General features: G+C 31.6%; 1 protein-coding gene across 4 annotated transcripts in view; it reads right to left on the minus strand.

The window, feature by feature from the left end:
- The window catches only part of LOC150098998 (uncharacterized), a 110,988-nt gene extending 103,375 nt beyond the window's left edge, over positions 1–7,613 (minus strand). For all 4 annotated transcript variants that reach the window (XM_090405330.1, XM_090405332.1, XM_090405331.1 and 1 more), the window contains exon 1: positions 7,460–7,613. The gene's annotated coding sequence lies outside the window, so the exon portion shown is untranslated. The remainder of the gene's footprint in view (positions 1–7,459) is intronic.
- Between the last annotated feature and the right edge of the window lie 4,574 nt (positions 7,614–12,187).

Below are 12,187 nucleotides of genomic sequence, written 5' to 3' on the forward strand. Positions count from 1 at the left end.
TGTGTTAAAATGCTTTAACACATAGTAATTCTAACACAGTTGTAATTGTTATGTATTTACAGCGTTTAGTTCTTTAGAATACTTTCACTTTACCTATGTTTAAAAAATAGGAATTATTTCGATATAATTTCCATAATTAAACTTATGTCTTTAATCGGCTAATAGATCCAATCGCGTCTATTGTCAGCAGAACAGTTAGTTGCTATGGTAATCATTTTAACCAATAAGAGTACAGAGATATTTTTACAAAAGCCTATCACAGTAAAGCGCAGCTACTCAATGGGCGGAGAATACTTGGTAGGAGTGACATCTGATATACTAAGGCAAATAAACTGCAGTACCAGCTACATAGCTCGAGGCAACTTACAAACACGTGAGTACTCGCGTTTTCTAATACTTGTGATTTTAATTAATGAAAATTACAATAAAACAGGATTAAATATTGAATATTATTGTTTGCAAATCATAAGACTCAATTGTAAGAAAGGTAAGTGTAGTGTACGAAACAAAAAGTAACTATAACAGACTTTGGAATGTCAGTGTTTTCTACGTAAGTAGTTTTTATGATCATAAAGAACTCGAAAACGTGTTATTGCCCTTTACAAAATGTACTATTAAAATAAGAATAAACTTAAGCCCCCGGACGGGCAGATTCAAGTGTAGAAAAAATACCTAAGAAATAAAAAAAAGTACAAAGATGTGTAAATAGATTATTTTACATGAATATTTATTATTCATATCATCATCAAAGACCTCTCAACCTGCTGTTTGGACGACAAGGAATATCCTTGATGAAGTAGAGGATGCTATTGAGATGACTTTCCTCTTCCTTACTCCGCTGAGAAAGGCTGGTGTTAGACATTTTTCTTGCCTGAGGCTGATATCACCTTTTGTCTAGTAAAAGGCAGTGGATTCAGAGCCTTTCACAAATAACGTTTTGTGGTAGTTGTCTCTTCCCCTCATGTATCGTACTAGCCCTGCCATTCACTAATACAGAATCGCTTTAGGAATAAAAATTCGTTCAACTATATGATGCTTTATTGTTCAAATTTGTCGTTTGTAACCTGCTTGACCTTGATCTATTTATTTGGAAATTAACATTCCAAATTTAATTTATTTTGCTTGTAACAAGGGAGTATATAAATGGAAAATCATGTATATATATATATATATATATATATATTTTTTTTTTTTACGCCGATAGAAAGGTATATAAATGGGTGAGAGGTAAGTTTGCCTCTCGCCCTTTTGTATATTTTATGGCAGTATTAATTATCATAGATGATTCATACTCCATCAGTTTAATTTGTCACCGCCTTCAAAACACACACACACACACACACACACATATACATATATATATATATATATATATTTTTTTTTTTTTTTTTTTCCTCATGAGAAACTAACATATTTCTCCGTTTCGGCGCTATACACCAATGCCAGTAATCCTAACCACTTGGTTGGTAAATGGTTGGGATTACTGTACTTCTTTCCAGTATTTCTAATATCGCAAAATAAGTTACACTATTTTAATATTTGTGTATCTGTCGTATTCCAATAATTTACTATTCTGATGGGTTTAAGGACAGAATTTAAAATGTTATTCAATTAAAAAAAATAACAGCAAAAAAAAACAAAAACAATAATGTCAATGCTCGATTCCATTTTAATCCCATCAAAAACAGTTCTGAATAATGTTGGAAATATTTCTAAACTGATAACATGGTGCTCTTCAGAATAGTCCCATATAACTATAAACAACACAACTGTAAAATATTGTCTGTCATCAGTGATAATATGTCACTGTTTCTAGTTGTATGACATTTTTTTGCTATTGAGGTTTCTGTTGGTATTTGCATTACAACTGATTTACTAATAATAATAATAATACTAGTAATAATAAGCAGGTTCTACCAACTTCCTATAAACAAAAATATATTTCACTATTAACATTGCCGAACTCAAACATGCAATTCTTGTATAAATAATGCCTGTATTATTTTGGACACTCACACTGTTCAATTTTAACTCACCGTTGTTATTCATTTAGTTCGTCGTTCAGACAACAAATATAAGTGAATTGTTTAATTATAGACTTGTATTCAGTAACTATATATATATATATATATATATATATATATAAGAGAGAGAGAGAAACTGTAAAGTTTCTCTCAATGAAGAAATTGTGAAAGTATTAATCACAATGAAGATCACAATGAAGAAATTGTGAAAGTATTAAACCAGGAATCACTAAGAAAAAAAATTAAAAAATATAAACATAAATAGATGAACACGTTGAAAGAATGAAAACAGAAAGATTACCAAAACAAGCCTTAAATTACAAACCATTAGGAAAAAGAAAACCACGGCGTCCTCTAGAGAGATTGAATGACTTTTAAGGCCAGAACAAGGATTTAGACCACTCTAGGCCTAAATCCCTGACAAGCATGATGATGTATATATAAGGAAGCGCATTGTGTTCTGTATATCACAGAGCTAGTGTCATAATGTCTATATATATTGGAGTGCGAGTCCAGGCGTACTGCTTTCAAGGAAGAACCTTGACTTTCATGTAACGTTATTAGGTTTATTCCGCCTTCCCCTCTACCACGTCCCTTTGATAAAGTTTTAAACATATGTTGGGATTCAAGTTTTACCGGAGCAGTTTAACTTATCTCTCTCTCTCTTCCCGAATCTTGGTTTATATCACGAAAAACCAATTTCAGTGAAGGTATGATGTTTTCCCCCCCTTCTATTCTATTTCCTTTTTTTTTTAATTTATGTATTTAAATTTTCTCTCTACGCTAGATCACCCAATTGGTATATAATATGATGCACTCCGAACCTACACAGAAATAGAATCCCCCCCCCCAAACACGAGTCTCTATTTTCATTAGTAAAGCACTCATTCATATTATTATTTATTTTAAAAAAACATCCTGTTCCACTATTTAAATAATCCTTTAAAACAAATTAAGTATCAGCACTGTTCATAATTATATTACGTGCAATGTTTATAACAGGATTCTGTCTGGATTGTCAGATAACGCTACGATATGTGTTCACTTTTTATTATAACGATAATCTTTGTGTGTGTCGACTTTCTCACTTCTCTGATTTGGAACGGATACTCTTCCATGTTTTCAGGTTGAAGGACACGAATTCACGGATGCCTTAGTAAAGGAGACAATCTCTTCTATTAGTCACAGATCAGCAGTTTAATGACTGTCGTGCATATTTAGTTTGCTTTGTTTCTAGTACATTGACCGCAGCAGACATTACGTTGATGCAGAACACAGTTCAGTAACAGACTGGTATTTGGTGTTTCAGGAAATTAGCGCGATTGAAATGTAAAGTACATCGTTGTATTTCACATATTTCGAATTTTATGTAAAAACGTGATCACAAAACGCAGTGAAGAGAGGTCTCTTTTGCATGAATGTAGCAATTGGATTATCTACGAAATAAAATGGATTATTTGTACCTGTCTTTATATATTTCTAATGTTTCTTCTAGCGATAAATATCTAATAAGGAATTTTATAATATCTAAAATAGGAATCAGAAAGAGACGAAATTGCCTATCTATCTATATATATAGACAAACGTGCAATACCATGTTTATTCTCTATTATTTTATTATTCGTTTTTTTTTTATAATCAAAGCACATAATAATAAATTATAATGTTTTATTTCAACAATGAAATTATTGTTGAAATCCATTCAATTGTCGAAAAAAAATAGTTCAACAAAGATTTGTTCTTTCTACTCTTTTGTTACCTGAAATCAACAATCCTTGGGTAATCGACATTTTAATTGAGATTTCAGAACTATTCTTTCAAGTTTGTTCCTGGTATTGTCATTTGCTTCAATCATAGTAATTCTTGAATGTCTTAGGATTCTTATTATGATTATTTATTTCAAGTAATATGTAACACTACACTTAATTACTAAAAAAAATAATTTCTTATGGAATTTAGATAATTTTTTTTAAAGATGAGTTAATAATAAGGACATTTAAAATCTCAACAATAGGCCTTGAAATACGTATTGTCAAAAACTTTAAAAATAGATTAATTTATAATTTTGGTTAGTTAATAGAAGTATACCATTATAATAAGTATGGTGGTGATTAAATAATTTATTCGAAGTAACCATAACAGTAAAACTAATATAAAGTTAGGTTTAGCATAAACTAAACTGATTTGCAATGAACTGCGAGAATCTAAACCCATAAATCATAGATTAGTTCTCATAAAATATTTTATTAGTCATAAAATGACTAATAGGGGCAGAAATGCTCTCAGCACTTTTATGGCGTATGTACAGTCGAACTGTCTTCTTGGTATGCGTAGAAACAATTGAAATGTATTTAAGTTCTTATCTCCTTTGTTGTTACTGTTTAACAGTCAGCATTTGTTGGGCAACATCGCGCCATTTTAATTTTATTTACTTCGTTATCCAATAGATTCCTGGCTTTGAACCTGAATGCAGAATAGCATTTAAGATAAACCAAAAAAGAATGGTTCCATCCGATATTATCATATTTAGCGAAACAATTTCAATCATTGTTAATTAATCTGAATCAAATGAAAAGGAAAGTGAATTATAAAAATCCTGATATGAATCGAAGTAAAAAAGTCAGGTATATTTGTCAAATTGGACGATCATTGGTATACAATTGAATAAAATAAATGCTATAAAGCAAACATTATGTATACATAAATTTAGGATTTTGACTAAGATATCTCTGTTTTTGTTTCAGTCGAATGACGACAAATAAACCATCTACCATACGCCCGCCAAGAGCAGGTCAAGGTTCAATTGATATGGTAATGAATGACATCGTTAAACAACTATGCTATTCTAAAACACCCTTTTACGATTGTTTTGTTCATATTCATAATTAAATAATTCCACTTAGATAGTAATAAGCACAACATGCTTATGTAAAAAACGGTTTCAATGTTTTGTGTCTCAATATGATTTTCCTATGACTCTTCGTTTATTGGGATTCCATTCGCTTCATCGGAATTTGTGTAATTTCGATAGAGGAATTCTTAAAATTAAATTCCAGTGGACAGAATGGAGGTTGTAATTGAAGTCTCGTTGAGCTCAATATCAAATGTAATAAAATATTTAATTACTTACACATTTAATTATTTAATGATACGGTTCATCTTAACAGATCGAAATTCTAGATCATCGATCCAACTTTTCTGTTTATAAATTATTTAGGGGAAAGAAAATCGAAAGAGATTTGTATGCATATGCTATACTAATCTCATTCCTGCGTTGTGAAATTAATTAGTGCAACAACGATGGAAGATGTCCCAGTAATTAAGCTACAATTGAAGTATGAACACTCTGAATCTTTAAGGCACAGAGTACTTATTCATTATTGTTGTGAATTGTGACTAAATTGTTATCGTGCATGACCCGAAGTTACCTTCAATTATTTCCCTTTTTAGTAGAGCAAGAATCCGTAAGCTACAATAAATATTAGATTTAAAAAAAAAAAACTGACTTTTAGACAACTGGTAATTTTTGATATTTATCTATTTACATGCATAATTTATATTTTTATAATTTAATTTGCAAAAGTACTATTTTGCATAAATGCACATACACACATATATTACTATTATTTTAAATCATATTACCAAAAAAATGAAAAGAAAGAACTTCTCTTTAAGGCATTGAACCAGTAGCATAGTAGAATGAACAAGCGAAACCCCTACACAGTTAGCATTCCGCGCATTAATGTTAAGGTTAGTATCTCTTATAACTGCTTATATTACAATACAGTATATTGATCAGAGTTGGGTTTTTTTTTAATATTTCTATTGTTTTGAAAAAAAAAGCAATGACGATTGGAATAAGTGAAATACTTATATAATCGGTTTTTGACTTGTATCTCTAGATATAATTTTGTTTAGCCTACTTTTATCACTACAAATAGTGATATAATTTGGTGGTTAGCGTATTGGTCTCGCTATTTTTTCTTTTAATTCGAATACGTTCCAGTGGAGTTATAACAATGTATAATTTCGATACTTTTTGTCCTAATGGCTTCTGTCTGTGGTCTAACGGAAACAAACAAAAACGAAAAATATGAACATTCCAGAAGATGTTGGAAGGATTTTTAAGAATCCAGTTGGGATAATTACCAACTGGTGGACCAAAAGACTCTTATTGGTGCTTATCTATAACAGTCTATAAGAAACGTGCCTAAAATGGATTTAATTGCTTGAATCACTTCCAAACACTAAACATAAATGTGGAAATATGTCGTTTATTGAAAAACATATTCTGTATGATCCAAGATTATACAAAAATCAAAAACTCAATCGTCATTTTATTTTTAATGAGAATCTTACCGGTATAATTCAAACCTATTGTACATTTAGTAATGCGGGTGTATTGGATTAAGATAATCCGGTTCCTTTGCTCTAGAGACCAAACGAGGAATTCTTTCAAGCTTCTCAGCCCTAGAGTAAGGAGAGAAGTGGTCTCACACCGGACGGTGAAATTCATCTCCCATCTAAAGACATTTGCAAAACTCCATGTCACGGTGGGATTCGAATTAAAATTTCATTAATTCATTCTATTAAAATTATTTTATTCGTATATTCATATATTATACTGCAACTAGCATACTATAAGTTCGAATACTATAAGTTCTTTTACATGGAAGCCTGTTGATATTTCAGTTGGTTATTTTTAGGGTTGGGTGTGTGTGCTACCTTGCGTACTGGAAGCCGAGGTGTCATGACAAAGAAAGACAATATTCGCCATATAGACTAGGGTTCATGCTGGCTTCTATCGTCGGTTTATAATGTTTTCGAGAGGGTGGGTGAAAAAAACTTTCTCACTTGGTTACATTAATAACTATTTGGCTCGTAATTGGTAAGGAATAAAGGGAAAATAAATTAGTGTCATTATATCATTTACTTTTTTTGAAATATTTGATTTACTATTTGGTTTTTAATATCAAGCTCTATTTACGTCTCCATTTCTCAGGAACAATAATCTGTAGTGAAAACAACTCGGCGAATAAACAGTGAACTGTTCTATTAACTGGTGTTGACAGGGATATAATGTGAGAAACAGGAGTCACTGTACATACAGAAATGGATAGCATAAATCATTAACTGCAGCAATTGTATTTATCGTAAAGAAAATGAAATCACGCCCATTAAACCTGGGACTAAATAGTTGTACTCTGCACTCTTTGCTGCGTATAAAGGCCATTTATTTAACAGCAGTTGATCATGTTACGCTCAACATCAATTCTATCTGCTGTTCAAATATGAAAAACATAAAAACGATAAATAAGAAAAAGTGATTCATGATTTCAAAAAATGTTACGATCACACACACACCTCAATTCATCCACTATTTATTCGAACTGTACTGAAAGGAAAATAACTTTCCAAATTGTAAACAGACTTACCTAAAACAGTCCGCTTTGGTTTTAAAAATCCCACTAAAAGAACTACATTTATGTCGGAGCTAATCAAATATTTCATCTCTCCATTATTCGGTATTACGGTGAAATACCCAGTAGAGAGTACAAATACCCTCCATGTTTACGTTGAAAGTAAACATGCAACACTTAACGCCGAACACATCACTAGGAACTGGCTTTATTCCTCCTAACAGGAAAAAGAGGTAAAAACGGTTTGAATTACTATGCACTTATCACTAGTATACTATCTGCCGTGTACTCACTGCACCTTCTATTGGTTTACTGAAAAATAGCTTCCTGTTTTAAAACACCTGTTTGGTGAGAGAATAACACCGACACGTGGCTAACATCGGTTATGTGATCGTATCTCTGATAACTTCTATAGTACAAAATACACTATTATCGGATCTGTTTCACCTAATTATAACCATTGGAAGGAGGAAATAAAACATTAGGCGCAAAAAAAAAAAAAAAAAAAAAAAAAAAATCTGAATATTAGTCGTTAGAAAGAACTGAGGTATAACGCTAATATGAAGAGAAAGATAAAAGGTGGAGGCAGGTGTAGATAGCGTATTTCAGTTGCCAGTAAACTAACGGCAGGTGGTGGCTTGGTTCTTAATGTGATTTTATTTTTGTTTTAATTTCCTCAGTTGATTTCATCTGTCACTAGGGCAACTATCACCTAGGCAACTTCGACTGGGGTACTATTACTGAGTTTTATTTTTCTTTATAATGTTAAACTCGTACTATATTATTGTTAAACGATAATATAGTACGAATAAACATGGTTAGTGGTTCTTAAACTTTCTCTCTCTCTCTCTCTCTGCCCATTTGAAAAATGCCTCTTAAGTTTTAACTTTTATGTAGAGATTTTATTCCAGATCTAGATCAAGACCATAGGGATGCTCAGTAATGCCGACGACTCAAAAATTTGGACATTTATACTCGTAAAATTACTCAAAACTTATTAACAACATTGACGTTATTTAAACTATTTAAACATCTAAGCTAAGAGTGAAGGATTTATAATATGTCTCATGAAAGTCTTCCAGCACAAAAGCAAATATGCCATCCCCTCGTGACTGTGTTAGGCGGGTACCAAGTTTATTCACATCTATAAGTTACGACACACATATACGGTAGAACGTGTCTTATGAAACCTGCATAATTGTGTAATTGAACAGTACAGCGTAACAATCAATCTATTTAAGACAAATTAAGCACAAACAGCTTCACTACAAGAGTCGATTGAAAAATGATATTTCACAAATCAAATGTGCATTATTTCCTTCACAAAATACATTTTGTTCATCCATATAGTTTTGCAAGAATATTACAAATATTTTCGTTTAATGATAATGTAATGTTACATATCTTGCGCGGAAAAGGTAAAATTAGCAGTTCTCAAAAAAAAAAAAAAAAAAAAAAAAAGTCATGGAAATCTACTGTGGCCCTCTCCAGTACATAAAACCAATATGCAAATTAACTCTCTGTCAAAGGAAGATTTAGAAAAATTAAAATAAGCCATAACAAAAATTTTTACAAACAATTGCACAGCATACGTCATATTGGCTTTTAAAAACAGTCTATACTCGTGGAACGAGATATTTTCATATTTTAGAAATAAAAATTTCAGATCTCCACGTTTCTCAAGTTCTATACTGTTATTATATAATAATACCGATCTTGCAAATTAGGGATATCAATTAAAATTAGTCTGTTGTTGTTTTTTTTAATTTAGGTATTTTGTAATTTTCATATTTATGTCACTTTCATCTCCACATCAAATCCTCAGTAAGCCCCGAGTATTTATTTCTAAGATGATAATCAAAGTTTAATCGTATAAATAAATAAATTAAATCTAATCATTTAAATCGCTCAAACAGTTGTGAATATCTACAATCTCTCTAAAAATAATCTTCAAACAACGTACTTTATTGTAACCAAAAACAATTAAAAGCAGCGTTTGATATCCTGGAGGGGGGGGGGGGTTGAGAAGTTTTTTGATATCTTTAGTGTCTTTGGCATCACAAGGATGTGTTTTAATTATCAATATGTAGAGAATTAAGTTATTTTTTTTAAATCTGTTAAAAAAGATAATGTTCTTTAGTATATTCATGTTGCATATTATAGAATTATTCCTCATAGCGTTCTCAATAACTTTAATGATATTCACGAAATTTCTGTTTTTCAGGAAATACTCTGCGCGAATGAGAAATCTGAATTCCAACAACTATAAGTGTATAAATTAAGTGACATAAACTGGAGGAGAGGATAAACTTATTACAACTTCAAAGTAGTTTTTAAATAAAAAAAATAATCCTTTACTAAAATTTTGGATGCTAATTTTAAAGGCTAATTTTTACCCAATTTTAATTTTCTCAGTCACTCGAATTATATGGTATTTTAATCCATACATTTATGTTTTAATTTAATAATTTAATTTGCATTTTTTTGGGTGGGGGATGGATTGAGTCCTTGACTCTTTATCCCTTCATCTGATTGAAGAAAATCTGTGTGGATGGGGTGTTATTGAGCTAAAAGCTCTAGTCATGGCTGGGTAACGGCTAATAGCCAAACCTCAGTTAAAACTTCATTGGCATTGCCATCTGTTACCCTGGGTTCTTATGCCAGTTTGCATTTTTTTATTATTATTATTGTTGTTGTTGGCTAGATGGGTGAAGCAAGAATGCTTTTCATATTCCCAGTTATTTGTAGAAGAAAATGTATGGATAGGGTGTTATTGAGCTATGGCCTCTGGTCATAGCAGGGTAACGGCAATAGCCGAGCCTCAGTTTAAAGTTTTACTGGCGATCTGTTACCATCCTCTGTCCACTCTTAATCTTAATACTCTTAATTTGCATTTCCTTATAGTTCTTATATAAGATCTGGGCGATGGACTGAGTCCTTGACTCTTTCATCTGAATGAAGAAAACCTGTGTGGATGGGATGTTGTTGAGCTAAATAAGATCTGGGCGATGGACTGAGTCCTTGACTCTTTCATCTGAATGAAGAAAACCTGTGTGGATGGGATGTTGTTGAGCTAAAAAGCTCTAGTCATGGCTAGGTAACAGCAATAGCTGAGCCTCAGTTAGAACTTCATCGGCATTTGTTACCCTGGAAGTCCATAATTTAATTTGCATTTAATGCAGTCAAGATATTAATATATTTTAATTATATATAAAAGTATATGGTTTGTATGACGTATTAATTTTTTGTCTTAATAATATTAGTACAACTTTAAGTTAACTAGTTTTAAATATAGCAGTTTATGAAAACATTTTAGGTGAATAAATATTTTTAATTTTTTAAATAAAAATAAAAAAATTAAGAAAAGAAAGGGCGTACACTAAAATATTCCTCTGTTTGGAAACCCATTACATCGGTTACTCCGCTTTTGGAGGATACCCAATTGGAATATCTATTTGTTTAACGTTGATACTGCTATAATTATGTTTTTAAGAATAAATAGAGTCCTAAGAAGCAAGACAGTTGCTAATAAAAGTGCGTAGTGGAGGTAGTGGTGTTGGGAACGGGGAGTATCTCTAATCATATAGAAAATAATATATTCTGCTAATTATAACACTTCATTCTTGACTTTGAAAGAATTTAATAAAATTTGTAAAAGTCAATACTAGCTGTAATTAACGGTGTATTGAGAATGCCTCAACTGCCCCCAACTATATAGTAATTTGAATGTATGACGGTACGCATGAATGATAATAAAAAAAATTCGATGGAACGGTCTAAATGAAATCACGTATATTAGCATTTGTCACACGTTTGGGTTGGTTCGTGACGTGAATGAAATATCAGAACGCAGAGTTGTTCTGAATTTTAATTAAATTATCGAAATGGTATTTTGCATGTTCTTGACGAGACTTCCGGTCCCAAACTAAAAATTGACTTTAAGAATATGTAAAACAATCAAGGCATAGTTATTCTGATGACGTTTTTTTAATTGAGAAAAGTAATGTGTATTATTTTTTAAAAAAAGATAAAGTTTATAACTAGTCTAGAAACTTCCTGTTGACAGGGAAACCAACAGACTGACGCAGCCTCCCCAAGTCTTTACGAGGAAGCAGATGGATTCTTATCTGAATCAACTGCTTTTTTTTTTTTTTTTTTTGACTAGGAAATAGGGGGTGGAAAGTTTGATTAACACCTAAAAGACAAATTAATTAATTTTATGTCTGCTTATATATCCTAAAAGAACAAATTATTACAATTTGATGAAACACGTGGGTTGAAGGATTTTAAGATATGTTCTTTCTTGTGATTACATCAGTTGCTTAAATATAATTTTTGTTCTAGGTGTTTATCAGAACTTTCCAGACCCCCGCGTGTGTATATATATATATATAGTCCTTATTAGGACTGGCTTAAAGGGGCGAAGCAAGAATGCTTTTCATCTTCCCCGTTATCTGTAGAGGAAAGTGTAAGGATAAGGTGTTATTGAGCTATTGAAGCTCTGATCATGGCTACAGCATTACCCTCCTGGAGTATATTGAGCTATTAAAGTTCTGATCATTTTGGCTACAGATCATTGGCTACATCATTGCCATCCATTACCCTCCAGGGGTATCTGGTCAAGGGTATCTTGCTCCCTTTATGCACCTCGCCTGTGCGCAATTAACTAGATGGGTATTTGAAAAAATAAATGGTGTATCAATTTAGATCAAATATTTGACTTTCTAGTTAAGAGTATCGATT

This window comes from Typopeltis vanoorti, chromosome 15 (assembly GCF_054136105.1).
Source record: "Typopeltis vanoorti isolate ZY-2024b chromosome 15, IOZ_Tvanoo_1.0, whole genome shotgun sequence".
NCBI lineage: Eukaryota > Metazoa > Arthropoda > Arachnida > Uropygi > Thelyphonidae > Typopeltis > Typopeltis vanoorti.